Below are 26,345 nucleotides of genomic sequence, written 5' to 3'. Positions count from 1 at the left end.
TAGGATTCCTCGCCTCTGCGGATTGGGTTACTGGATTAGACTCATCCGGACGGACTGGATCCATGAACTTGGGTCACCCAGATGGGCCCTGGACCTGTTCTGAACTTTGACAGATTAGAGGACCGGATGATCCAAAAGTGTTTATTTGATAGCCACCCGACTAATCCGCCGCTGGTCCCACTCCCTGTCCATGGTCCGAGTACGTTCTAGACCAAAAAATATAATGTAAGGTACACACAACAACAACGTTGTCACTTCCACAACACAATCAAATGTAATGTAAAGATGAATGGAGGAAGACGACACCATCTCGTAGGCACTAATAAAAGTGGGCAGGCACTAGCGAGCAACACTTCTGGTTCTGACCAAAAGTGGGAAGCACTAGTGAGCAATACTTTTGGGCACCAAAAGTGGGTAGCACTAGTAAGCAACAGAAGTGGGGAAACACTAGTAAATAGCATCAGAAGGGAAATCAAGGACACCTTCTACGCCCTATGCTAACATGGAGTAAGAATGCAAGAACACGACAAGAAGAAGAAAACAACTTACCAAATCCTAAAGTTCTGATTAATCAGACCGCGATGGATTAACTAGCCGCACTCGTATATGACCATATCGTACTTATGCAGTGCACCAATAAGGCAATAACAACATCCAAAATATCTGGCTCCCAATTTTAGTTTTAAAGTACTATAAGATTTTTTTATTATATGTTGTCACATAAGAATATACGTTAAAAATAAGAATATTCTTTATTTGATTGCAAAAGAAAATTCAAATGTATCAAATCAATTATTCAGAAAGTCCAAACAGTAGTATTAACTACATAAAAAATATATCACAACTTCACGAAAATTGTAAGATAAAAGAAACATTACCTTTCTAAATAAACCTATAAATAACATGCTGCGAATACTGAATTTTCTTAATTTGACGTCAAAAGAAAAGTCATACGTGTCTAATTAGCTATTCGGAAAGACCACAGAGAACTCTTATCTATATCTAAGAACATCCCCCCTCCCCCCTGTAAGATCCAAAGAAAATTTGTCGTCACAAAATTTCAAAATATAGTAATATACAAAAGCAGTAAAACACTTTGGAACTTCAAAAAAACTAGACTTTAAGTAAGGGAACTAACAAAAGCCTAATATATATCATGAGCTAAAAGGCTTTAGAGCAAGTCCAATGGAGGGCTGCTAAAAGGTGCCACATAGGCCTTTTAGCTGGCCCAGCCAAATTTGGCAACCCAAACTCCAAAAACCATTCCAATCACACTTTTTAACAGCTTGTTAAGTTCGGGAGACGGACGGTTGAAACTCTGTCGTCCGTATGTTAAGTTGTAATGCACGGCATAAACTCTGTTGTCTGTCTAGTTCAGACATCCCAACGGCTAGAAACAACTAATTTTTCTGAAATTGCAAATTTATAGCAACTACTTCACACAACTCTCTCACCATTTGCTCCCAATTCTCATAAAATTTCTATCTACTCCAACTACAACAATCATTACTCCAAGTACAACAATGGATCAAAATGAACATGCAACCACATCAAAAGGAAATAAATCTACAAGGTCTGCCAATTTTTCAATTCAAGAAGACGAGACTCTTTGTAAAGCGTGGATATATTAATGAAGATCCAATTGTTGGTGCGGGGCAATGAGTCACACACTATTAGGAGAGAATATTAGAGAAATTTCAAGAGAGAGAGTTGGCAAAAATAACAAGATAAGCAAGGATTTTGTGTCCACTCGATTTGGACACATCCAATGAGCTTGCAACCGGTGGGCGGGAATTATCTCCTCTTCGGAGAGGACCGCAAGAAGTGGTGCAACGATCCAAAATCGGTTGGTCGAGGCAAAAACAACATATATGTTGGCTCATAATACACATTTTCAACCACCTTTTGCACCACAACCATATGCATGCAACCACCTTTTGCATACCCGTCAAACATGGCTTTCCAATGCCATCAACCTTGTATGTGAAGTATTTGTCATGGTCAGAGATGGCTTTCAAGATTTGGAGGAAGAGATGGCGTTGCATCCAAAACCTCCTACGGAAGACATCAAGGGGACACTTTGGGTTTTGCATGAGGTAATCCCTCATAATCCTATTGTGAGCGTCGATTCAATCACGATAAATGTACTTTCTACTGGGGACCGAGCCTCGATGATCACTAGTATCTTCGTGCATGTCTTGCAACAATGAGAAAATAGGTATGAACATATTCTCATCGTCATTCACCATGTTCTCATCTTCAAATGAGGAGTTTGATTCAACATAGCGAGAAGAAGAAGCCATTTTGAATGTGAGAAGAAAAGTTGCAAGAAATGGAGTTAGAACAATAGATGGTTATGATTGAAATGGTATAAATGAAGTTGGTTGAGGAGTTGATGGTTGAGGCTTTGATGACAAGTAAATGTATGTGAGTGAAAAATTGGTTGAATTTGGCTAAGTCAAAATCGTGTTGAGTGTCTGGAAGGTACAGACGGCACAATATCTGCCGTCCATCCATTTAATTAAAATGGGAGACAAACGGCATAGTTTTTGCTGTCTGTCTACAAATTACCAACATACAGCAGAAACTATGTCGTCCGTCTCCTGACAACTTATTATGGCAGCTGCTAGCGAAGGTGTTAACTTTGGCTTGGTTTTTTACTCCTTCCAAATTTAAGACCCTTTCCCATTGGAATGACATTTTTGTGGTTAGGGTGTTATATGACCCTTTAGTAGCCCATATAGCCCCCCATTGGACTTGCTTTTACATGTTACAAACCATGACTACTTTACATGTTACAAACCAAGACTTTATATGTCAGGAGCTAGCCTTTACATGTTACAAACCAAGACTTCACATGTCAGGAGCTAGGTTATGTTGTTTGTTTTAGTTTTGGAAGTACAAAAACTAGAAAATGAATGAACGGTGGGGATCTAATCAAGTGGACAGTGGAGATTTATTAGTCTATAAGTACATATTTTTGAAATAAATCGGCAATAATATCAGAAATTTCGGATCGACTATATATCGAAACTTTTGGAACGGATTGGTTTTTAGAGTTATATCCGAATCCGATCCAATTTTTTTCCAATCAAAGACAAAGTAAAATCAAAATGAAGATCCCTCCACTCCTCTTCAGGCACTTTTCTAATCTATTGGAATCAATCAAAATCATTTTGGGTTAAAGGGAAGTAGGTTGCCACACTTGCTAGACCGGCTGAAAGATGTATGAACGAGTCAAGGTCAGTTTCCTAAAACCAACCCTTTACATTTCTAATCTCAAACCATGTTCATAACTAAACCCAATCTTAAATCACAAAAAAATTTAATACGAACCCAATTATCCCAACAACTTATTATTCCCAACTACACACAGAAAGCAACTTATGTAGATGTGAAAATGAAATGGAAGAAAGATTCATTTTATGATAACATTGAAACTATTTATAAATCCCAAGAATTAAAACCAATCATTGCTTTAAAAACTGCATTGTTCAAGAATCAGATAAATGTATACCCATTTCTACCGTTTCGAAACGAGGGCTAGAGTTAGATGTACTTATAAAAGTGGCCAAGTTTTTAAGACAATACCCTTCGATTTTTCGAAGAGTTTGTAGGACGTGAGTATAATTTGCCTTGGTTTAGATTGACTAAAGAAGTTGTTAAGCTTCATAATGAGGAGGAACTTGTTTATAGAGAGCGGAGAGAGGATATAGTTGATGGACTGAAGAGGTTGATATTGATGTCTGAAGGGAGGAAGCTTCCTTTGAAGATTGTTAAAGGAATGCAATGGTATTTAGGATTACCAGATGAATATTTGAAAGACCCGGAAGAGTATTTGGACTCGTCTTTTAGTTTAGTTGATATGGGAGACGGGTTAAGAGGATTGAGTGTTGATAGTTGTGAGAAGGTGTTGTCTACATTGCAGAGAAATGTTGTGAAGAGAGGAGTGTGTTTGGATGATTTGTTGATGCCACTTGTGTTTCTTCTTTATCCATCAAAGGGGTTGAGATTGAAAGTGAAGATTTCAAACTGGTTAGATGAGTTTCAAAAGCTTCCTTATGTATCGCCGTATGAAGACTGTTTGAATTTGAATCGAAGTTGTGATGTTTTTGAGAAACGGGTTTTAGGCGTTCTTCATGAATTGCTTGGTCTCTTCGTTGATCATTCTGCAGAGAGGAAGAAAATTTTGTGTCTTCGTACTTATTTGGATTTGCCTCAGAAGTTCTACAAGGCATTTGATCGCCACCCACACATATTTTATCTTTCATTGAGGAACAAGACCTGCACTACAATTCTTAAAGAAGCATATGATCATGATTCAGCAATTGAAGCCCATCCGGTTTTGAATGAGAGGGAAAAGTACATTAGATTGATGAAGAAATCAGATGCTTTACTTCTGAGAACAAGGCAAGAAAAGAATTCCTGTCGGTTTGAACTTGGTAAATTAAATACGATGAGATATGGATATGGTGTCTTTGAAAAAGCGAAGGTGAAGCTCTTATATTTGCTTTGTAATTATAACACAGATATGAAATTATTTTTGCCGTTTCTCATCAAGTTGGAACATACCGTAGTGCAATTCTTCGTATTCTATAACATCTAATGAAACTGTTGAACTCATCGCTAAACTTTAGCAACTTCTAGTACTATGTACTTGTTTAATCTATTGTGAGATCTTGTTTAACAATAAGAACAATCTTAAGGTTAGGACAGATGAGTGTATGAGGCATAACTGATATTTTTCCTTTTTTTTTTTTGTTTATTAATACGTTTATATCATTTTCAGAATTGTTTCTATCAAAGACCATTAATACTGAGTAGTTGAGAATACTCCCAAGAAGCCACCTCATCCCCTTTTTTCTCTCATCCCCTTTTTTCTCTAAGGTGGACACATCAGCTTTTTGCAATCAATGCAAAACAAAAGAAAAAACACGCCATTTTCTCCTATTTTCAATTGTTCGCCCAGTTGAATACTTAAATGCCAAGAGTCCAAAAAAACAAGGAAGCCGAGAAAAACCATCGTCACCCTCTCTCTAACCTAGCTAAAAACAATAAAACATACAACCAAAACCAAAAGAGAAAAAAAGCTTTGCGCCGAAAAGCTAAACTTAGGTGATGTTTTAGTTCCTTACTACTTTCGTTATATCATCTGTAACCCTTTAACCAAGGAATGGATGTATTTACCCGAACCAGCTCACTCGCATTCCATTAGACAAATTGTTTTGTATTGTTACGACGTTGAAACAGAGTTTCGTTTCAGAAGAATCAAGTTTAAGGTGTTTTGTTTCATTACATGGGAAGTAAATGAATTAGTAGTGGATATATATTGTTCAAAATTAGTACAATGGAAGAAGTCTGCAATGGCTCATTGTCTAAATGGGTCCTGTCCGCAAAATCGTAAAACTTTGTTAAATGGATCTGTCTACCTCTGGAACCAGTCGCATTTGTGCCGTTGTGATTTGGAAACAGAAGACATACATGTTATGGAACTGCCCCCAATTTCCGGTTATTGGCGGAGTGGATGCATAGGAGTATCATCTGGAGCACCGTGTTTTTTTGAAACAAATCGGACTCAATTCAGAATATGGATCCTTAGCGACAAAGTTGGTTGGTCTTTGAAGCATTTTATTGATGATGAAATCTTGAGAAAAGAGTTTCCAGGGATATTAAAATGTGGAGATTTGTTTCGTGCACTGGCTTTTCATCCACAAAATGACGAGTTTGCTATGGGGATTATAGGAGGTGTCAAGGTTTTCATCTATCGAATGAACTCAAGAAGGGTAGAACTCCTAAATTAATCTATATCCAATAAGGAGCAATTATCTTCCCCTTTCATCCCTTATTCTCTTCCAGCATGGCTTCCTTGCTTAAAGATCACTTAGTAAGTTGTATTTATACCCTTTACATTTTTTATTACCGTTTATTCTAGGACACGCATCGTGTATGCTATGGATCTTCATTACACCGTGTTACATTTATAATTTCCCCATTTATTCTAGGACATCTCTTATGCTATACTTTATCACCGTCATGTTTTGCTTTACGCGTTGGGTGCAACATCTGCTTTGTAATTATATTTTTTGCTCTAGCATGAGACAAGGTTTCTTTTTTTTTGAATGATGTCTTTGTGGTTTCTTTAAGTCTTCTATTGCCTAGATCTTAATGTTGCAAAACTCGCGGCCTGAAGTCCATTGAATCCTCAATCTCCAATAAATCCACTCTTCATCACCATACCACTTCTTATTCTCCACCATTACCACCACACTTGGTACACATTAGCCTCAAGCCATGGCCATCACCACAGCGGCTGCAACTTCGCTTTTCTTGGGCACCCATTTACAAGAAGCCACTATCTGAAACTCTGGTAGGAATTGAAGTGTATTCTTTATGGCAGTAACGAGTTCCAAAAGCATGCGCGCAACTGACTAATGAATTTTTCAAGGAGAATACACACCTGTTGCGCCTTTTAATCGTTTTCCTTCCAAATCTGAAATTGGCATTGACAGTGGCGTTGCTTATCCTATTAAGGTACTTTCCTCAAAGTCCAGATCTCTATTGTAGATTTTTTTTTTTTTTTTTTTTTAATAGGGTGAGCTTTTGTTTTTGAATCATTGAAACGAGTGGGATTTGTGTGATTTACAATAACACCATAAATTAGTTGTTAAGTTGTGCTTCAGTAAGTGATTGCTGCATAACTCTATGTTTCTGTAGCACCGTTTTGTGTGTCCTCACCCTGCGTCTATCTTTGTGACTATTGCTTTTTTTAATCTGACCTCGGGCTTTGCATATCAAACTTCACAAGTAGCATGTCCCGTGTATCCATTGTTGTATTTTCATCCTATTTTTGGATTGATCTATTATGTGATATTGACTCTGATAATGATATTTTGTTCAGGTTGATGCAGGGAAAGACGAATTTTTAACAATTGGAGAACTTCTGAACCCCTCCAATTTCCCATTTTTATTTGTTGCTTTCATTTCCTCTATTCTCACTCCTTCCTCAGCAACGGTAAATTTTTCTCTTCCTTTTTTTCTTTTTCTCATTATAAATTTTCTTGGAGGGATTCTGTCAATTAGAATTATAGCAACTTAAGATCGCTGTTTGAGGTCAGTTCAATAACTTGATTTCTCTCTCTGTTCGAACTTTATCGATTTTCAGTGTTGCTCTATTTTGTTTTGTTCAAATGGTATTGTATATGTCTTGATTTGGAGTTTTGGGGAGCTTTAACTTCTTATTTAGCGTCCTTTGCTTCTGTTATGTTTTGCATGCGTGTGTAATGACTAATGAGAGTAAATGAGTAGTGGTACACTACTTAGTAGTTTGAAACAAGATTCAAATGATATTGCGTAGGAATTTTGAACTAGCAGGATTTGAGTCAATTAATAACTATTTATGGTATTTGTGTTAATGGACAAATGTGTTTTTTTTTTTGTTCGATAATTAGCATTTCCATTTTTATCAGGTATTTGATGATTTTGAAAAACCAATAATTCTCAAGTTTGGCATGGAACTAGCTTGGTGTTTGATACTGTTGAGAGCGGTAGATTCAGTCAGTCTTTGTATTGTAGAAATATAACAGGCACGTTAAATATTTGTTTCCAAAAGATTTTGATTGGCTTTTATTACTCATTTTGCTCTTGATTGGATTCTATTTACTGATTGGGTTTTATGTTTTATTTTTTAGTTTTGAATATTGAATCCAATAACAGGCAAATCATTGTGAAGCTTCTGTGGTAGTGTTTACAAATGTTTACAACATATTTCCTTCTTTTACAAAACATATTAGTTGCCCAACAATCAAGCTTTGAATCTGTTCACTTCACTCCTCTGATTAAATTCGAGTCAGTTTAACATACTTTCATGATTATTTTTTTTCTTCTCAATTCTTTTTTATGCACTAAATTGGTATCTTCTCCACTAATTGCAGGATTTGAGGATGAATTCTTTGTCCATAATAGGTATTGCTTTTGTTTACACAAATCGTCAAAATACTCCTTTCCTTGAAGATCGTTATTGGAGAATTTTTTTTCATTCTTAACAACTTGATCAGGTCTTTTCTATTTGATGAAATGTTTCACTACTCTAATATCTTTTTTCCGTTAGAACTTTATTGTACGACCAAAAATTATTTTCAAAAACTATTGGTGTAAGTTTTAATTACTACTCATCATTTTTACCTCTAAAAAAGCATATTTTCTCTCATTTTGGCAAATTGCAACACTTATGTAACAGTTTCTTTGGTTTCTCATGTTGTTACTAATGAATTCATTGGGCTGTAAGATTAGAATGGTTTCATTAATTTTTTTTTTGTGATACAGTAGTTGTGAAAACATTCATAGTTTTTTTTTTTTTTTTCATCTTTCTTTCACTTTCACTCCAAGTTGTACATATTGATGTCTTCCCATACTTAATCTTTCCTTAACAATAGTTTCTTCGAATTCCACCAACAAATTATTCAAATTTAATAAATGGTGAAAAGAATAAATTTTAGCATTGGGAATGTCTTATTAAATAGTTTTCTTTGTTCTATGTTAGATGTGGATGTCTTAACCGTTGAAGACTTGAAGTAGATGTAAAAGTGCACATGAACACGAGTTAATGGGATTTACGTATTCGAATTCCCCTTCTTTTGCTTATTGCAGTAATTTTAATTGAGAGGTTAAAGAATCTCTCATGTCTATGTCTTTTAAACTGACTTCTGTTTCAGGTCCTGATGTCAAAGTTGGAACTATAACGAAAAAATAAGTTGAAAAGGTTTATCAAACACTCCTTAGACAGCCTTGGAATTTCGTGTTCAGAAGTTATTATGTTTCAAATTACATACAAAAGATTATCTTCCTTAATGTTATGACAATCGGATAGTCACTCACTAGGCACATTTGAATTTATATATGATAGAAAATATTTTGCTACCTCCTTTACCTATTTTAAAATCATGGGTCAAGGTATAGTGTTTGTAAGTTTATGGAATCCATGTTGTAAACCAGAAGAACTGCCCAAATTGACTTGACTATCTATTAGAATAATTAATTTTGTTTTCTATCATATATCTTTTCATGACCAAATAATTTCCCTGTTCAATTTACTATCAGATGTCACCAGTCTTGTTGTTCTGATATTTGGCCAAATTTACTCTTCATGTTTAATGAAAATCACAACTCATGTTCAATAGGCAAGTCTTCTAGAACCACTATGTTGACCTGCCACTCCCTCCCCCCCCTCTTTATTCGTTTAATACATTCTTTTATATTTGGGTTTTTATTAATTTAGATTATTACTTTACTATTATATATTGTTTTATATGGGATAGCATATAATAGGTTTTTTACATCTCAACAATTTCCTTGAACTATCAATCTTTTTCTCAAGGTGTTTGTAAACAGGTGTGAATGTTCGAGACATGTCGAGGGATTTGTCTTGAATTTGGAAAAAGAGTATTGGCAATGGAAATATCCTCTCCTTTCTTTTCCACTCAAGTGACTAGCTCTCCAAACTATGGGAATGATCGGTTCAAAAGCATTCTACACTGGCCATGCATGGATCCATGCCCCTATGGTGGAAAGCAAGGTACCACTTATTTTCATCCCCAGACTTGACATATACTAAAGTCATCAGCCCAAAAAATGTCTCTGATATTTTTCCATCTTTTGTTTGCAGGGAAGAAAAAAATATGTTTGTACTGAGTCCATAGTCAGATGATTTGTTTGCTGATGTTGTAGATTGAGCAAACAATCTCCACTTCCAAAGAACACAAGGTTACATATCTATCTCTTCGCTCAATTTTTTTTCTTTAAGATGCAGTTATTATATCATCCTTATCAATGTTTAAGTCATTATATTTAGTGATTGCATATTATTGTCAATTGGTTGATAGATCTTCTACAGTACCTTAATTCTCAATCAATTTCTTAGTCATTGCGTAGTAAAAGATCAATTAGTGAGTGTATAAGTTACTACACTGTCGTTTCTTCATTTCAGTTTTGGTTATTGATTGTTGTCATTTGTTAAATGATGTACTATCACCAGTGATGACTAGAGACCTTGAATATGTTCCTTACATGAAATGGTCTCTTACATATATCACTTTCTTAATATTTCAGACAGTTACCTTTATGGTCAGAGGTGATGGGAAATTTGGCAAGGGACCTTTTTATGAATTCAAAAGATGCCATTTCAATGAAGATGAAATTAAGTTGGAGACTTTAGGTGATATGCTCAATTTTATTAAGCGGTGTTATATATATTTGGTTATACCTCCAGTCCTCGATCAATTGCTACTTGGATTACGTTAATGTAAAAGTGTTTTTGATTTTAAATCTAAGTTACGTTGTTGGTTTCTACACAGAGTATCACATGGGTTATGGAACCTTATGGTGTTGATGTAAGTTAGCATGAATGACCGAAGAAAGTCTAGGTGCTTTGAAAGGTAACTGAGTTTACAATCATATTATGTATGTGTTGTATTACAATATTTAGTGAAAGGTTTAATTGAAACTTGGAACCACTCTACTATTTCAGTGGTTGAATCATAATTCATCACTTGGAAATGGAAACCAGCTTAGGAAGTGTTTGATGAATTCCAAGTTGGTATTCTCTTATTCGAATGTACACATTGGTAAAAGTAATAAGATGTCATTGGTAGCTGTAGGCCTGTAGCTTATTGGTCACTCATCATCTTGCTTGATTATTATTTATTACCAAGAAGGCTTAATTTGTTTTATACTTTTGACAGTGGCAGGCTACTAATAGGTCCTGCAAGTGATTCTCACATCTCCTTATCAATTTTCTAGGTGTACAGGGAGGATAAATTGAAATTTTAAAAATTATAAAAACCAAATAATTCCGAAATTCATTGAGATCATATACTGCGTTGATTTTCAATATGCCTCCTCTGCATGTTCATCTAGCTTAGCATATCTATAACACTGAAGTTATTCCTTGAGTCTGTCCTTGGTTAGCTTTATTTATTTTTTAAACGAATGAGAGATTGGTGGCAAACCAATGGGTTCTTTTGCCAGTGAATCTGCCCAATTTGAAGTTGTGGAGGAATTGTAGGTCTAATTCATATGGAGACCTTTCCTTGGTTGAATTTTCATGAGATATAAATTATTATAGTTAAACCTTATAGCCTTTTCCCAATCTAACTAACACATTCACATTCACATTCACATTCATATATATATATATATATATATATATATATATTTGGAAGGAATGACAAGTATTATGCTTAATTATTGTAATGATCATTGTATAGGTATTGTTATTAGTTAACTTAGAGAAGTTCCTTTTAATGATTGTGTTGATTTCTTTGTCAAAACTCATCGTATTGTCATATATGAAGTAATTTGTGATTGAACGATTCCAATAATGAGGAGTATTTTTAACTGGGGTGATGGCTTCACTTTCCTTTATCCATTCCTTTTTCGAAAGACAAAATTCTCAATGGGTTGTTGAAAATGCATGAGTGTATTGTTGTTGCAAACGAACTCAAATTAGTGATTTAATTTGTGGTATAATGTAGTATTCTCAAAAATGACCTAGGCTCGGCGCTAGGCAATGCCTAGACGACTTGCCTAGGCCTAAGACATGGTTCAAAAAACGGTGGCTGGTTATTCAGCTTCTAGGTGGACTAATCTTTCTCCCTTCTTATCGCAATTTGTTTACCAATTAGTTGATTGCAACCCCTTTGCGTTTTGCATCAATCCTCTCCAACGTTGTATGTTGGAGAGAACATACGTGATTGTAATCTTTGTAAAACAGGTCGTCCCAAAAAAAATTATTTCTTTGTGAAAATGTTTTCTCTTTGTATGTTGGAGAAAACCTACGTGATTGCAAGTATCAATTAGTAGTTCTACTTATTATTATTTTCTATTGAAAATTTATACTATTGCAAGGAATTGGTTGGTGGGTATTTTTCAAAATGGGAAAAAAGTTGAAATGAAAGCATTGTAGGTATGTACAATGATTTTGATCTTCTTCTTTTAATTTCCTTTTAATTTGTGGTGAACTTCTTATATTTTCTTCGTTTCAAGTGGCAAAATATAGTTCAATTTAGCAATTTTGATAGATGGTTATTCATTTTTTTTGGGACAGAAAACAAAAAGACTATACCGGTGACTCTTTCACATATGAACTACATGGTTGCGGGAAACATCAATCTCTGCGAATTCACTCTCAATTTGTGGGACGACAATGTTGAATCTAAAACCATTGTTAGTTTTTATCTTCAGACTATATTATTTTTCATTTTTTAGGTTTAAATATCAAGATTACAGGCGACTTAGTTTCCATTAAGTTTATTTATCTTTAAGCCGATATAGGATATGTATGTTGAGTTATGGTTATTTATTGCTTGAATGGGTGACTTACAAAATCAGGATATAACACAAAACAACTTTCGTTTGCATGTCACAGTTGGTACTTACTTTGTGGGAGAGTGGGCAACTTTGGTAAGTAGACTTGAACTTAATTGCCAAACTACTATTTTTCTTTCAATTCTATACATTACTAATAAACATTAGATTTTGATTGCGAGATATTAATACTTGTAAAATACGGGTACAAGGCAAGCCAATCCAATTTTTCCTACAACTTTAGCATGTTAGTAGATGGTAGCTCCTTGATATTGAATTATGAATGGACTCAATAAGGACAAAAGCGGAAACCTAATTAAATGGAAATTCCTTTCATCCTTTTTCCAATATCTTTTTCTCTTTTTTCTTAACAATTATTTACTCTTTCACATACCATGTGTAGAACAGGGTTTAAAGCTTTTACATTCGTGTATGGAATCAAATATGTTACTACAATTTCTATGAATATCATGATTACCAAAGAGGATATGCTTTTTTGATCTGGACTTGCTAAAGTGATTACTGTAGTGGGAGAGTCTGCGACATCATGGGCCAAGGGTAGAATGGGGCCGAGTCCGGCCAACCGCGATAGTAGGAACCAGGAGTAGCAGATCCCCTTGAAGGAATGGCCCGGAGCAAGATAAGCAACAAACGCAGGAGTATACTATTGGATCGCGGCATGTAGGTGTATGGAGGCAACCCTACACGTGGAAGGCAAAGAAGCGATGGATGAAGGGACAGGTGGACGAGTGCGATGGAGGAGAAAGGGGTATTGATAAAATAAAATGAATAGCTTTACCTACGAAATAAAGCGATGAACTCTAAACGCAAGTAAAACTAAACTTTTCCTATCAGTCTATATTTATCAAAGATTCTACTCTCAAGTCTATGAGATATAGTGGAGTAGAGTGATTCGTTCCACTCCTAGTCCTTCCGCATGCTATGTTCTCACGTGTTTGTACTCTCTACTTAAAGTCTAATGAGAGATTTACGAAAAAGGCAACTAGACTACGATGCAACTACCCACGAAATGCAACTAGTCGACGATGGGAATAACTAAGGGAATGCTACGTTGATTCGATGATAAGGAGTTAGAGGGAATTGATTCCACCTTTAACTTCGGCTTAATCCTATTAACTACAAATCGTCGTAATCCCGAATAACTTTACGAGAACAATTGGTTCTTCCTAATCCCTAATTACACATGGCATTTCTACCAATTAATAACTAGCATGTGAACGATTAAACCCATTCTCATGGTGAACTAAACGTTTCTAGAGTGGAAAGGAAATTACGACGAATCTACGTTAATCGGAATCAAGCTTTCATCAAGGCTTCTCAACCCCCTCTAATGGAAGTTTAGTCGAGAATCATTACGCAATCATTTCCGATTAAAGTTAAACTAAACATGATATAAAGAATTGAAATTTACTTAATTAAACAATAATAAAATCTAATTTAATGACTCAAATGAAATAAGGACAGGAATTGAAATTAGATCTAGAAATGGAAATGACAAAATTGAAATTGATAAAAATACTACTTTATTGATCTAATCAAAATGAAGAACAAGATTCAAAGGTTTAATCTAATACAATAATTGAAATGGAACTAAACTTAATTAATCTACATGAAAAACTAGATTTAGAATTCATTAATGGAGGCTACTAATCTAATCTATTTCTAGGTCTAACTATCTACCATTAACTATCTACCATTAACTATCTACCCTTAACAAAGAATTAAACTTTTGTTTTTATACTTTCAGATCCAAAAATCGTGCATGGGCTTGGAGCTATGTTTTGGGCCTGAGAATCAGGCCCAAAACCCAATTCTTTCAGTCCAAAAAGGCCTCTTCAGCTGCAGTTGGCTTTAATAGACTTTTCATCCACTTCTGCTCCTCTGATTGGGTCAAGGCTTAGACCATTGGAAAGCTCTTTCCGAGCCGGTCGTTTTGACATAAGGTAGGCCCCATTCCGAGGTCTGAGTCCAAAGATATCTCCTTCGGAAGTTCTCACGACTTTGTGTCTTTGTTTTACGCCGTCGACTTTTCAGCTTTTGATCGGGCTTTAGAAAGGCTTTGTCTTCTCGAAACTTGGCCTCTAATCACGGAACTCCTTAGTAACTGACCTTTGCTCATTTATCTCGCTAAAGTGGCACATTTATGCACATAATGGACTTTGAAGCCTGAAATGCATAAAAACACGTGATCAGTGTTAACTCTTAATTATTACTCACATAATTGGTCTAAAAGTATGATCATAAAAGGGTTAAAACTACAGTTTTGGGCTCTTTTCAAACCACCCCAAACAGCATTTTGCTTGTCCTCAAGCAAAGATGAGAAATTAACATAAGTGACCAAAATGGAGTTATATCTACTTTCGTTTAAATTGAGTCGGATTGCATTGACCATATCGCAACAAGGCCTTAAACCACTAGGAATTCCCTAGTGGACGAGTTATAGCCTTCGTGAGAGTTTTCGATGAAGGCACTCACAAACTTCATATATACTACAACGACTAAGAAATAAAACTATTGTTTCCTTATTCATGCTCCAAACTATCTATACATCTCACTAGCTATGAACAAGAATAACCAAGTCAAAACCTAAACTAATATATGCATAATAATCAATCATCTATAATAAATATATATACAATGAGTAATACTATGAAATGTCTAGCGGTCCGTTTCTCAAACTTCGAATAAGCGTCCCTAAGTAGGTTCTCACAATAATAGTCAAGATACAACACTCGATTTTTCCACTCAAGTTTAAAGCTACTCTAGTCTTGCTTGATGGGCACACTTTACCTTACAATCTCAATGACAACAAGGAAGCCGAGTCGATCAAACACATCTGCCACTTACTATCACACTAACCTAATCCTAATTGAGCTAGAGGTCTTTATTAGGTGTTGCGCAGGATTAGGAGATAGTTTAAGAAGGAAGGAAATGGATATTCAAAAGGACAAGTCCGAGATAATAGAGTCTTCATATTATGTAACTAGAGAAAACCTTGTTATTTACTTTTGCTTCTACACTTTGTTTCCATCCTTAGCCATATTTTTTTCTTTTTTTCTTTTTTTTTTTTTTTTTTTTTTTTTTTTTTTTTTTTTTTTTTTTTTTTTTTCTTTGGCTTTTGACTCCCTTTTATTCTATTTTTGGAGTTTTTTTTTATTTCTATTTTTATTTTTCTTTTCCTTGGATGGAAACTTCTTTTCTTTATTTTTTCTCAAGCAATTAACTAACTTTTTGTTTACAGGTTTTTCTCTTCTTCTTTCATCCTCATTCTATTCTCGGACTTATTCTAAATTGGGTGGGTTGAATTTTTTTTATTTTGTTTTGTTTTTTTATAACAGGGTAAAGGATTTGTGGTTTATGGAAGGCTAAAGAAAGGCTCGAGGGGCTTACTAGCGGAAAAATAATTCATAGGTTTGAATTTCGGCTATATCGATCCAAAAAGGCCTAAATTCTCGCTTAGGATATGGCATAGTGATCAAGCAAGTGGACATGTGATTTCTCTATCCGGATTTTACTTCTCCCTTGTGTCATTTCTCAAATGTTTAGGCTTCATATAAGGCTTTAGGCTATATTCTCACAAGATTTGTAGAATAAGTACTCTAGCCTAGATTTCATAAACTTACTGCTAACAATCATAGATACTCATGTAATATATTTATAGATAGATGCAAAGATTATTACCTACATATTAACCTAAGTTTCTAACAATTATTCTAATACAAAAGCTACGTGAGACTTCTAGATTGTTAAGAGCATAGAGAAGGAAAACAATACCAATATTCCTAAGTGTATAGCATGAACTTATTTATTTATATTTTTGAATTTTTTTAAAATTTTAACTAGAAAACAAATGCATATTAACTCTATCTATATCCTAACAGATGCCTTAATTACACGTGTTTCTATGCCCCCAAACAAAAGCATGCTTTGTCCTCAAAGCAATTAAATAAAGAGGGTAGGAAAAATACCATTGAAGCGTGTGAAATTCGGGAACATCGTAAAAACAAGGTTAGAACGTACTAATATAGGAAATAAAAGCGACACAACTCTATACGAAGTTCTACCCATTATGGGGTTAACAAGAATGAAATTGCTTGGGACATAAGCGGACACTAACTAGAATGAAACTTACCTTATCCCCTCGTTACTTTCGTCATCTTCCTCATTCTCTTCTTCCATAAAGAAGTGAGGTTCCTTCGGCGTCTGCCATGCCATGATAATTTGCCGGGCTTCCCGCCATTTATCATCTATTATTGCTAACCTATTAAGAGCCACTTGGTCTGACGGGGTGTAGGGTGCAACCAAATGAGGTTGTATCCTCCACCCTTGCCAAGTCATTGCACGGAAAGATCGAATAATACTATTGGTGGGTCGTACAGTGTCGACAGTAATCTAATCCGTGAAGCGTGTACAAAAAATAGGAAAGAAACATAGCATAATACGAGAAACTAGAACGGGCATAAGAAGGTACTTATGCCTCATGCTATGGGATCGAGCTAAACTAGACATCAAGGTTCGGGAAGGTCATGACACATACGTCCCCATGGTTAGAGCAAGGAAGACGCCGCAAAGTGGCATCATTCACGTAAGAAAACGCCATTCCCCTAAAATGTTTAGCATGATCCAAAACATAACAGTTCCTATGTTCATGGACAGGGCTACCAAAGCGACGTTATATTCCCTTTGGTCCTCGATCACGGAAAATGCCCGCCATACGACTCATGCAAAACTTCGTAAAGTGTAGACATACATATTGTCTACCCAATAGCACCATGGGTCTTGTATTTCAGCGGGCATAGCAAGTCCAAGAACAAATGCTAGCAAGAACACGGTAATTTCCATTGATTCAGAACAATTTGTTCTCCATTCTCCATCCGTCTTTTCAAAGAAAATGCAGTTATTGTAAAAATAAGATGCTAGTGTTGGAGAATAAAGTGCATCCGGTCTTACCATAAGCGGCTCCCACCAACGAATGTGATAAACCCGAAAACCAAACACCATAAGTAGTGCTTTGGAACAAATCTTCAAAGATTGTTCCGGTATCAATGTTGGAGATGTCATCTCAAAATTACGCCTGGAATAGCTGCGAATGATCCGGATACTATCGCGAAAAACTGGAAATTTCACGGTCCACGAAGTCGTAGCGCCGAGCGCTCGATAGAAGCGGTCGGCTCTGAAGAAATTGAAATTTCCGGTGTTTGGCGCAGTCGCTCGCTTCAGCTTGAAGCCGAAAGCCTTCGACAAAAACTCAGAAAAATATATCAGAGCGAAAGTCGCGCTGTGAAAGCGCGAAAGTCTTTCGGAGTTCTGTAAACTTCGGAAAATGAGTCGAAAAGAGGGAATCGCGGGAGTGAAAGGTGAGTGATGGAGTTTAGGTGTAGTGTGAGTTGTGAGGATAGATTGTATCAAGTTTATATAGGTTTAAAGTTGCTAAAATGGATCGAAAGTTGCCAAAACTAATTACGGCAGTTTCCTAAATCCTAAAATTTCCAAACCCGCGGAAACAACTCATTTTCTTGATTCTAATTCAAACCCGTTATCTTTTAGGTTGATTTTATGATAGAATGTACCTATTTAATCTAGATTTCATCCTACCATGATACTTATTCATATATATGCCTAAACAGCCATATTTTCACCTTGACTCCATAATAAATTCTAACACGAGGGTTATATAAAAATCATCTTTGAATAGATAAAACCACCCCCAAACAAGTTGGGAAGGTGGGGTCAATATTAAACAACCACGATAATGAAAATAACCCATTATATTAAAAATAATTCATCGGAGTACATTTCACTACAAAATTCAACTTACGGAAATAAACTTACATAAAAATAAATGACAAATAATGAAACTACAAATAAAACATAAAACATCAAACTATACTATCCCTAGCTACTCGGAATCGGGTGGCGGAAGGCACACGCCTCGAGATCGCTGCCCCGAAGCTCTGATGGACCAGCACCATTAGATCTTTTCGGCGACGGCCAGGTGTCTCGAGGGGGTATCCTCGAAGGAGAGTCCCCGCGGCGTGGGAATCGTGTCGACATCTCGCCCCTCGAATCGGGCGGCCGAAGCTTCTAGCTCGACCATCATCTGTTCCCACCTCTCGCCCCTCTCTCGGGTACGAGCTCGAAGTTATGATGCATCGTTGCTGTCGAGTCCGGAGGTCTTCACAGATAGTGTTGAGCGAGCGCGTACGATGGATCCACGCCATGCGTTACAGATCGACCAAAGACCTCTCCAAGGCATCCGCGTCAAAACACGTCAAGTCCTCCTCATCCTCCGAGGCATCCTAATTTCCCCCAGCCTCCTCTTCATTCTCAGCTCCACCATCCTCTTCTTCTTCTTCTCTATCCTCAGCCAATCTCCAAACCCGTTGGACACACTCCTTATAGATCGCGAGGGTTACGGTGGAGGTGATGTATGTCCGATCGATCGCTGAGTCGCTTCTCAACTTCAAAGATGATCTTTGTTCTCAACACGGGGAGAGGGCAATAGACCTCCCTACTCCCCTAATCATGCTCAGAAAAACTCTAAGAAAGTCATACTTCTCTAAGATCCATAAGATGTAGAGGCATTCTTCGATGTCTTCCCTTCCCCGACATTCCGACCAATCCACCGGGTCAGAGCCCGACTAGTTGGTCCTAAGGAAGTTCAATTAACACAATCGCGATCTCGCATTGTAGTAAATCTCCAATAACATCCACGTGCATCAATGGCTCTACCCCATTATGTTGGGACTCCTGCGGGTGACATCGGATGGATTCTAGGCGAATGCCTAGAATCTTAGCCAACAACCCGTCGTCACTTCCTTCCGCCTCTTACGCCCTGAACTACAAAAATCCTCGTCCCTTCCAACTCCCTCGTATCGTAGAACCATCGGACTAAGTCCTCGTGGTAATAGGCTTCAGTCGAGTACCACAAGCTACTCCAGTCTCAACTGATCATCTGGTCACCGTAAAATGGCGCGAAGTGGTCGGCAGTAAAAGCTTGCTCCGGTAAAATTCGGCGTTGTTGAGCCATTGGAAGTTTGGAATGTAGTGGGGGTTTAAATGTGATGTGGTGGTGGGATTTTAATAGACCGGTTGAAGCAAACAGTGGTGGTGGTGGAGTAGTGGCGCGGCAGCACCAAAATTTGTTATTTTGGTGGATTTTTGGTGATGTAATTTGGTGGTAGTGGTGGTCGGTGGTGTTTGGAGTCGATTTGGGTTGGGTTTTGATTTTGGACGTGGGTTAATTTTCGTTTTCTTTTTATTTTGATTTTGTTTTTTAGGTTTTTGGAGCTTGGGCGTTAATGGCGGATGGAGAAGAAGATCGAACTGTTGGTTAAGGTAAGGGCGCGGTCACGCTGTCGGTGGGCGCGGGTTAGGCCCAAGCCCAAAATCGAAATTTGTGATTTTTTTCCGATTTTTTGCGAAACTTCAAATCAAAATTGCCGCTTCGTTACCGGTCCGATTTTTGTGAATGAGATATGGAAATGATCAGGAGAGAATTTCCAATCCAATGATCCATAAAACACTCTATTCCGACCGTGGATGACATATAAGATAGTGGAAAATGCCTCGAAGTGCGTGCATGACGTACGTTATGCGAACAATTGAACTCTAAATTCATGGATTATGTCAACCCAAATCGTAATACAATAAAATGTCCTAAGAAACTCTAATGGGACATAAATATTTAGTATGCGAAACACGAACACCCCCCCCAAACAAATTTTACAACGAAGCTTAGAAAATTTGTTTTAGCGATGGGGTCTTTTAAAGTCGATTCCCAAGACTTCCTAGGTTACTATGCTTATTCTTTAATATATATATATATATATATATATTTATTTATTTTATATTTTAAAAAAGAAAACAATAAACAAGAAGGACATAATTCACCCCATAGAGAAACATGACTCAAAATCCGAGAAAACATGCAAGAGTGGAAAACGTGAATTATGTTTAAACGTGGACTTAGGTTCCGGTACTTACAGCCACACACTCCATAGAGAGGGCCCGGTTATCTTAATGGTGCACTCACCAATATATGGAAATGAAAGGAAATGCACCAAACACAAAAAGTTGAGTCATTTATAGTCGATACTTTCGAGACTTTATCTAGGCGTATGTATGAACATGCAGTTTATCATATATCAACAACCAAAATAATTGTGGATTATTCCATAAATAAATATCACAGAAAACATATCCAAACAGAATCAAGCACCAAGATTTCCTATGACTCAACCTAGTGAAATGAAAGCGAAGTCGGATAACCCTATTATGTAACCTATCATGCACCTTATTTTTCATTTTTGAATGAGTGGGTGTTCTAGTAAATAAGTGTGGAAAAGTGAATGGTTGTGGAGAATATGGTGGATATGGATAAGTTGTAGAAAGACAGCCTGTAAACAATGAGGATGTGGTTTTAGCACAAAACTCATTCATTGTGTGTGTAGGGATTGTCTCAATTCTGAAAATGAAGGTGTCAAATGGTTTGTCCTTCTGAAGTAGTTGCTTACTAGGTGGATTTAAAAAATTATGGAGCACGGGAGAAACAAAAGGGTCGAGTGCAAACTCGGGATTCCTTTGAAAGGGTGGGAGGAGGGGAATCGAGGTGGATGTTGTGCAAAGTAGTTCTTGATAGGGTGATTCATCACCTGCTCGAAGAAACTCATCGAATTGCTCATCTATATTGGTCATATCCTCGTTACTATGATAGTCCTCTACATCTTTGAGAAAGTCATCTATCTCATCCTCATCCGTAATATGTGTATCGACTAGTGTAGGGATGGAAATGTTGGAGTCTGAACTTCCAAAGGAAAGAAATTTGGGCATATGATTATCGTGGAACGTGTTGTTGAAATAATCTCGAAAGCAACGCCTCGATCATGCTAACCTCTCCATCCATAGGCGAATCGGGTAACGTGGTCTTTGTTTTAAAAACATTGACTTTAACGTAAAAGATGGCCAAAAGACATGGACATTGAACCATCACGGCAATTAATGAGCGTTGGCGGTTGCCGTAAAAGGGCGCCCTAAGATGCTCGACGGAGTCGTTAATCGACTTCGCGGTCGAGGATGACAAAATCGGCCGGATAGTAAAAAATCCTGAATTTTTACGAGAACATTTTCGATGACACCCTTAGAATACTTAATAGACCGATCAGCTAATTGCAACGTCATTCTAGTGGGTTGCATCTCATCTAGACCTATTTGTCTATACAAATAAAACGGGAGTAAGTTTACACTAGCCCCCAAGTCTAATAACGCGGTCGTCGTATAGGAATCTCCTAAGGTGCATTGTACAGTAGGACGACCAGGGTCCTTGTACTTAACAATTCCATTATGTTCGGAATAGAGTTGGGAATTGTTCGTTAAAAGGCGTCTTTTGGTATATTAGTCTTACGCCTAGTAGTACACAATTCCTTAAGAAACTTAGCATGGTGTGGTAGCTTTTTTGTAGCTTCGAGGAAGGTTTATAGTTAGATTCTTAAAAACATCCCTAATCTCCTCGTAATTTGTATCCCTAGTTAACATGGCTAATTTTTGTGGAAACGGTGGTTTCTGTCTATATTTAGCAATGGTATTACTTGGGTGTTTAACCGTGGCTTCCTGTTTCTTAGGTTGTGTTGTAACTGGTACCTCTACAGTGGTAGGCTCTTCAGTTTCTATTTCGGTATCTAGTAATATAGCAGGTGTAGGGGCTACTGGTGGGGTAACTATAGGCATAGTTACTTTGTTATCAACCACTCTACCAGAACGGAGAGTGGTGATGGCCTTTAGCTCACCTATATTTTCATACTCGTTACTAGTATTATTGGTTACCTCAAAGGCTGTATTTGTTGTTTTAGGATTAGGTATTTCGTGACCTGGCAACACACCTTTGGGTTGGGCTTTATCTTGAGCCAACTGTTTGGTTAAATTATTAACTGATTGTAGAAGCTGTTGGTTAGATTGAGCCATGGTTTGGAAAAGTTTTGGCTCACTTGTATGAAGGTGTCAAGACGATCCGGTTGTGTGGGTGTAGTAGTCACGGGTGGTGTGGACCGGAACTAGTTCACGGAATTATTTATGGGTGGATTTTGATAGTTATTATTTACCTAACGATACCTCTATTAGCATTATAATTATTATAACTACCTTGACTTTGTGCTTGACATTGTCGAGGTTGCACTTGGTTGTTATAATTATTAAAATTCCCCGAACCGCCCTTGTCGTAGTGTGGGGCTTGGTTAAAGCCGTATGTAGGCCTAACATATTGATTATTGTACCCTTGAGGTGTGACGTTTGGGTTATTTCTCCAACCGAAGTTAGGATTTTGTCTCCAAGGGGCTTAGGTTCACTATTAATGGAACAAGTCGTTCATAAGCTATAGGGACGCTGGGAGTCGGGATGCTTTCGGGCTCCAAATGAAAACTACATGGATTTGAATTTACATTCATGACGGGAATAGGATTTTGTTGAACCGAAATGGCCTCTACCTTTTAGTGAGTGATTCGATTAGAGTTTTTAGTTCGGGATCGTGTTTAATTTCAAACATACCGCGCCTTAATCGTATTAGAAGAACTAGCGGAGCGTGGATATCGTCACTACCCCGGTTGTTATTTCGCTTAGTTTGGTCCTCTAAAAATTTATAAGCCTCCAAAGCTCCTTTGCTTAAGAAACTACCCCCATTCATTATGTCAAGGACTTCTTTATGGTGGTGTAGAAGTCCTTTGAAAAAGGCATGAACTAACGTGTCTTTCGCTAAGTTATGATGTGGACACTCTATAAGGAGATCGGTGAAACGATTCCAAGCCTCTGAAAATGATTCATGAGGATTTTGTCGAAAGAAATGGATCTTGGAAAGCATCTCATCCGTCTTTAGGGGTAGGTAAAAATGTTCTATAAATAGCTGAACAAGTTTAGCCCACGAGTCCACGTAATTAGGCCAAGGGCAGTTAACCAAGACGCAAGCCTTTATCGGCTAAGGTGAAAGGGAATACCCTTAATTTAATTTGTTCCGCACTCCAACCGTAGGATGGTGGAATGTTGTTAGGACTTGTTCAATCCTACGCGTAATGCCGATAAGATTTTTCATGGTCTAATCCATGAAAAACGGGTAACAAATTAAAAATATTTGGAGGGATTCGAAATCCCCACCGGTCCGCTAGAACGATGCAAGATTTGGGGCTATCGCTCAAGGCTTTGTAGAAGTTAGAGAGGCCTCTTCTTCGTCGGGCATTGTGTCGGTGATGTGTGTGAAATAGTAGCTAGAGGTGTAGTGGGTGGTATACTAGATAGACTTGTTTGTTGGCGTTGTTTTGTAATTACGTTCGGTGTTTTGTTCGCCGGACCTTAATCTCATACAAGGCTAAAACCAAACTTAGCTAAACACATCAACACTCCAAACAATTCTGATATACTAGTATAAACCTCTAACAGAGAGCGAGGTGTGGAAGAAAGGAATACCTGATTGGCCCCTTGCTTCTTTATGAATAAGCGTCTTGTTTACGCTTGTTCGGTGTATATAACGAGTTAGAACACCGAAAAATATGAAAGATCAAAGTTCGAATCAAAACCGCCGAAATCCGACAAAATTTGCTAAGCAGGCGTCGCTCTAATAGAAGCCGTCGCTCGCCGGTGTATCTTAAATTCCAGAGTTTAAGGGCTGGTCGCTCGAGGTCCGATGAAGTTAGGGCGGTCGCTCAAAAGCGTAGCGTCTTCTTCCGTGTAATTTCGCCCGAATTTTTCAACTCAAATGGACAACCACAAGATGAATCAAACATGGGTGGGTGGGTGAAATGGGACTTTAAGAACAGTACTAACACTACGAAAACAATACGAAAGTGAAACTAAGATGGCAGCGGCACCATTTGATAGAATAAAATGAATAGCTTTACCTACGAAATAAAGCGATGAACTCTAAACGCAAGTAAAACTAAACTTTTCTTATCAGTCTATATTTATCAAAGATTCTACTCTCAAGTCTATGAGATATAGTGGAGTAGAGTGATTCGTTCCACTCCTAGTCCTTCCGCATGCTATGTTCTCACGTGTTTGTACTCTCTACTTAAAGTCTAATGAGAGATTTATGAAAAAGGCAACTAGACTACGATGCAACTACCCACGAAATGCAACTAGTCGACGATGGGAATAACTAAGGGAATGCTACGTTGATTCGATGATAAGGAGTTAAAGGGGAATTGATTCCACCTTAACTCGACTTAATCCTATTAACTACAAATCGTCGTAATCCGAATAACTTTACGCAAACAATTGGTTCTTCCTAATCCCTAATTACACATGGCATTTCTACCAATTAATAACTAGCATGTGAACGATTAAACCCATTCTCATGGTGAACTAAACGTTTCTAGAGTGGAAAGGAAATTACGACGAATCTACGTTAATCGGAATCAAGCTTTCATCAAGGCTTCTCAACCCCCTCTAATGGAAGTTTAGTCGAGAATCATTACGCAATCATTTCCGATTAAAGTTAAACTAAACATGATATAAAGAATTGAAATTTACTTAATTAAACAATAATGAAATCTAATTTAATGACTCAAATGAAATAAGGACAGGAATTGAAATTAGATCTAGAAATGGAAATGACAAAATCGAAATTGATAAAAATACTACTTTATTGATCTAATCAAAATGAAGAACAAGATTCAAAGGTTTAATCTAATACAATAATTGAAATGGAACTAAACTTAATTAATCTACATGAAAAACTAGATCTAGAATTCATTAATGGAGACTACTAATCTAATCTATTTCTAGGTCTAACTATCTACCATTAACTATTTACCATTAACTATCTACCCTTAACAAAGAATTAAGCTTTTGTTTTTATACTTTCAGATCCAAAAATCGTGCATGGGCTTGGAGCCATGTTTTGGGCCAGAGAATCAGGCCCAAAACCCAATTCTTTCAGTCCAAAAAGGCCTCTTCAGCTACAGTTGGCTTCAACAAACTTTTCGTCCACTTCTGTTCCTCTGATTTGGTCAAGGCTTAGACCATTGGAAAGCTCTTTCCGAGCCGGTCGTTTTGACATAAGGTATGCCCCATTCCGAGGTCTGAGTCCAAAGATATCTCCTTCGGAAGTTCTGCTGACTTTGTGTGTTGTTTCTGCCCGCGTCGACTTTTCAGCTTTTGACCGGGCTTTAGAAAGGCTTTGTCTTCTCGAAACTTGGCCTTTAATCACGGAACTCCTTAGTAACCGACCTTTGCTCCTTTATCTCACTAAAGTGGCACATTTCTGCACATAATGGACTTTGAAGCTTGAAATGCATAAAAACACGTGATCAGTGTTAACTCTTAATTATTACTCACATAATTGGTCTAAAAGTATGACTGTTAAAGGGTTAAAACTACAGTTTTGGGCTCTTATCAGGTATAAAAAGAACAGTGAGAGAGAGAGAAAGGGGAGGAAAGATCATTCAAAGGGGCGAGACCTAGAAAAGAAGAGACAGGAGAGTGTAATAGTAAAGTAGCTACAACATTTGGCGCCGTCTGTGGGGACCGAGATCTGAACAACTTGAGAAATGGCAGTAAGAGTGAAGAGAGGGGTAGAAAGGCCAAGGAAAGTGGCGGCGGTAGAGGAGGAGGTGGAATCTGTGAGGAATGAGGGGGGAGAACAAGCAGGAGAGGAGACCGCCGCGTCGGGGTCGGAGGAAGCGCGAATGTTACACGAGGAAATAGCGAGGTTGAAGGAAGAAAACGAAAGGCTACTGAGGGAGAAAGAAACCATAGAATAATCAGAGGGAGAGGCGCCTGAGTCGGAGAGAGAGGAAGAAAGGGAGACCCAACTTGGAGGCCGATGTGTTACCGGGGATCACCAGGGAGCAAGTGAAGGAAATGATAGCCAACGACCTGAGAGAGAACCTGGGGCAAGCTAAAGGTGCAAGTGGAGCGGCAAGCCAGGTGGTGGCGGGGTTGAACTGTAACCCCTTGGCTGACGCAATTTGGAAGTTAGAAGT

The 26,345-nt window shown here is 37.5% G+C and overlaps 1 long non-coding RNA gene and 1 pseudogene across 7 annotated transcripts; both read left to right on the top strand.

Annotated features, from left to right (window-relative positions):
- Nucleotides 1-3,095: 3,095 nt before the first annotated feature.
- On the top strand, nt 3,096-4,599 carry LOC147480968 (protein WHAT'S THIS FACTOR 9, mitochondrial pseudogene; annotated as a pseudogene). The gene is made up of 3 exons (XR_015205452.1): nt 3,096-3,242; nt 3,646-4,410; nt 4,530-4,599. The product of XR_015205452.1 is annotated as a protein WHAT'S THIS FACTOR 9, mitochondrial pseudogene (transcript).
- A 336-nt stretch (nt 4,600-4,935) lies between these two features.
- Nucleotides 4,936-12,351, top strand: LOC147480967 (uncharacterized). Of its 6 annotated transcripts, none has more exons than XR_015206664.1 (9): nt 4,936-5,884; nt 6,398-6,531; nt 6,899-7,012; nt 7,932-7,962; nt 9,388-9,571; nt 9,662-9,759; nt 10,105-10,210; nt 10,350-10,430; nt 12,101-12,351. It is a non-coding gene; the product is annotated as an uncharacterized LOC147480967 (long non-coding RNA). The 6 variants fall into 6 exon arrangements; XR_015206665.1 differs by lacking the exon at nt 12,101-12,351 and adding an exon at nt 10,523-11,156; XR_015206663.1 differs by lacking the exon at nt 12,101-12,351 and having other exon boundaries at nt 4,937-5,884; nt 10,350-11,156.
- The last annotated feature ends 13,994 nt before the right edge of the window (nt 12,352-26,345 follow it).

The sequence above is a fragment of the Coptis chinensis genome, chromosome 8, assembly GCF_015680905.1.
Source record: "Coptis chinensis isolate HL-2020 chromosome 8, ASM1568090v1, whole genome shotgun sequence".
NCBI classification, from domain to species: domain Eukaryota; kingdom Viridiplantae; phylum Streptophyta; class Magnoliopsida; order Ranunculales; family Ranunculaceae; genus Coptis; species Coptis chinensis.
This window is presented reverse-complemented; position numbering and strand designations above follow the sequence as displayed.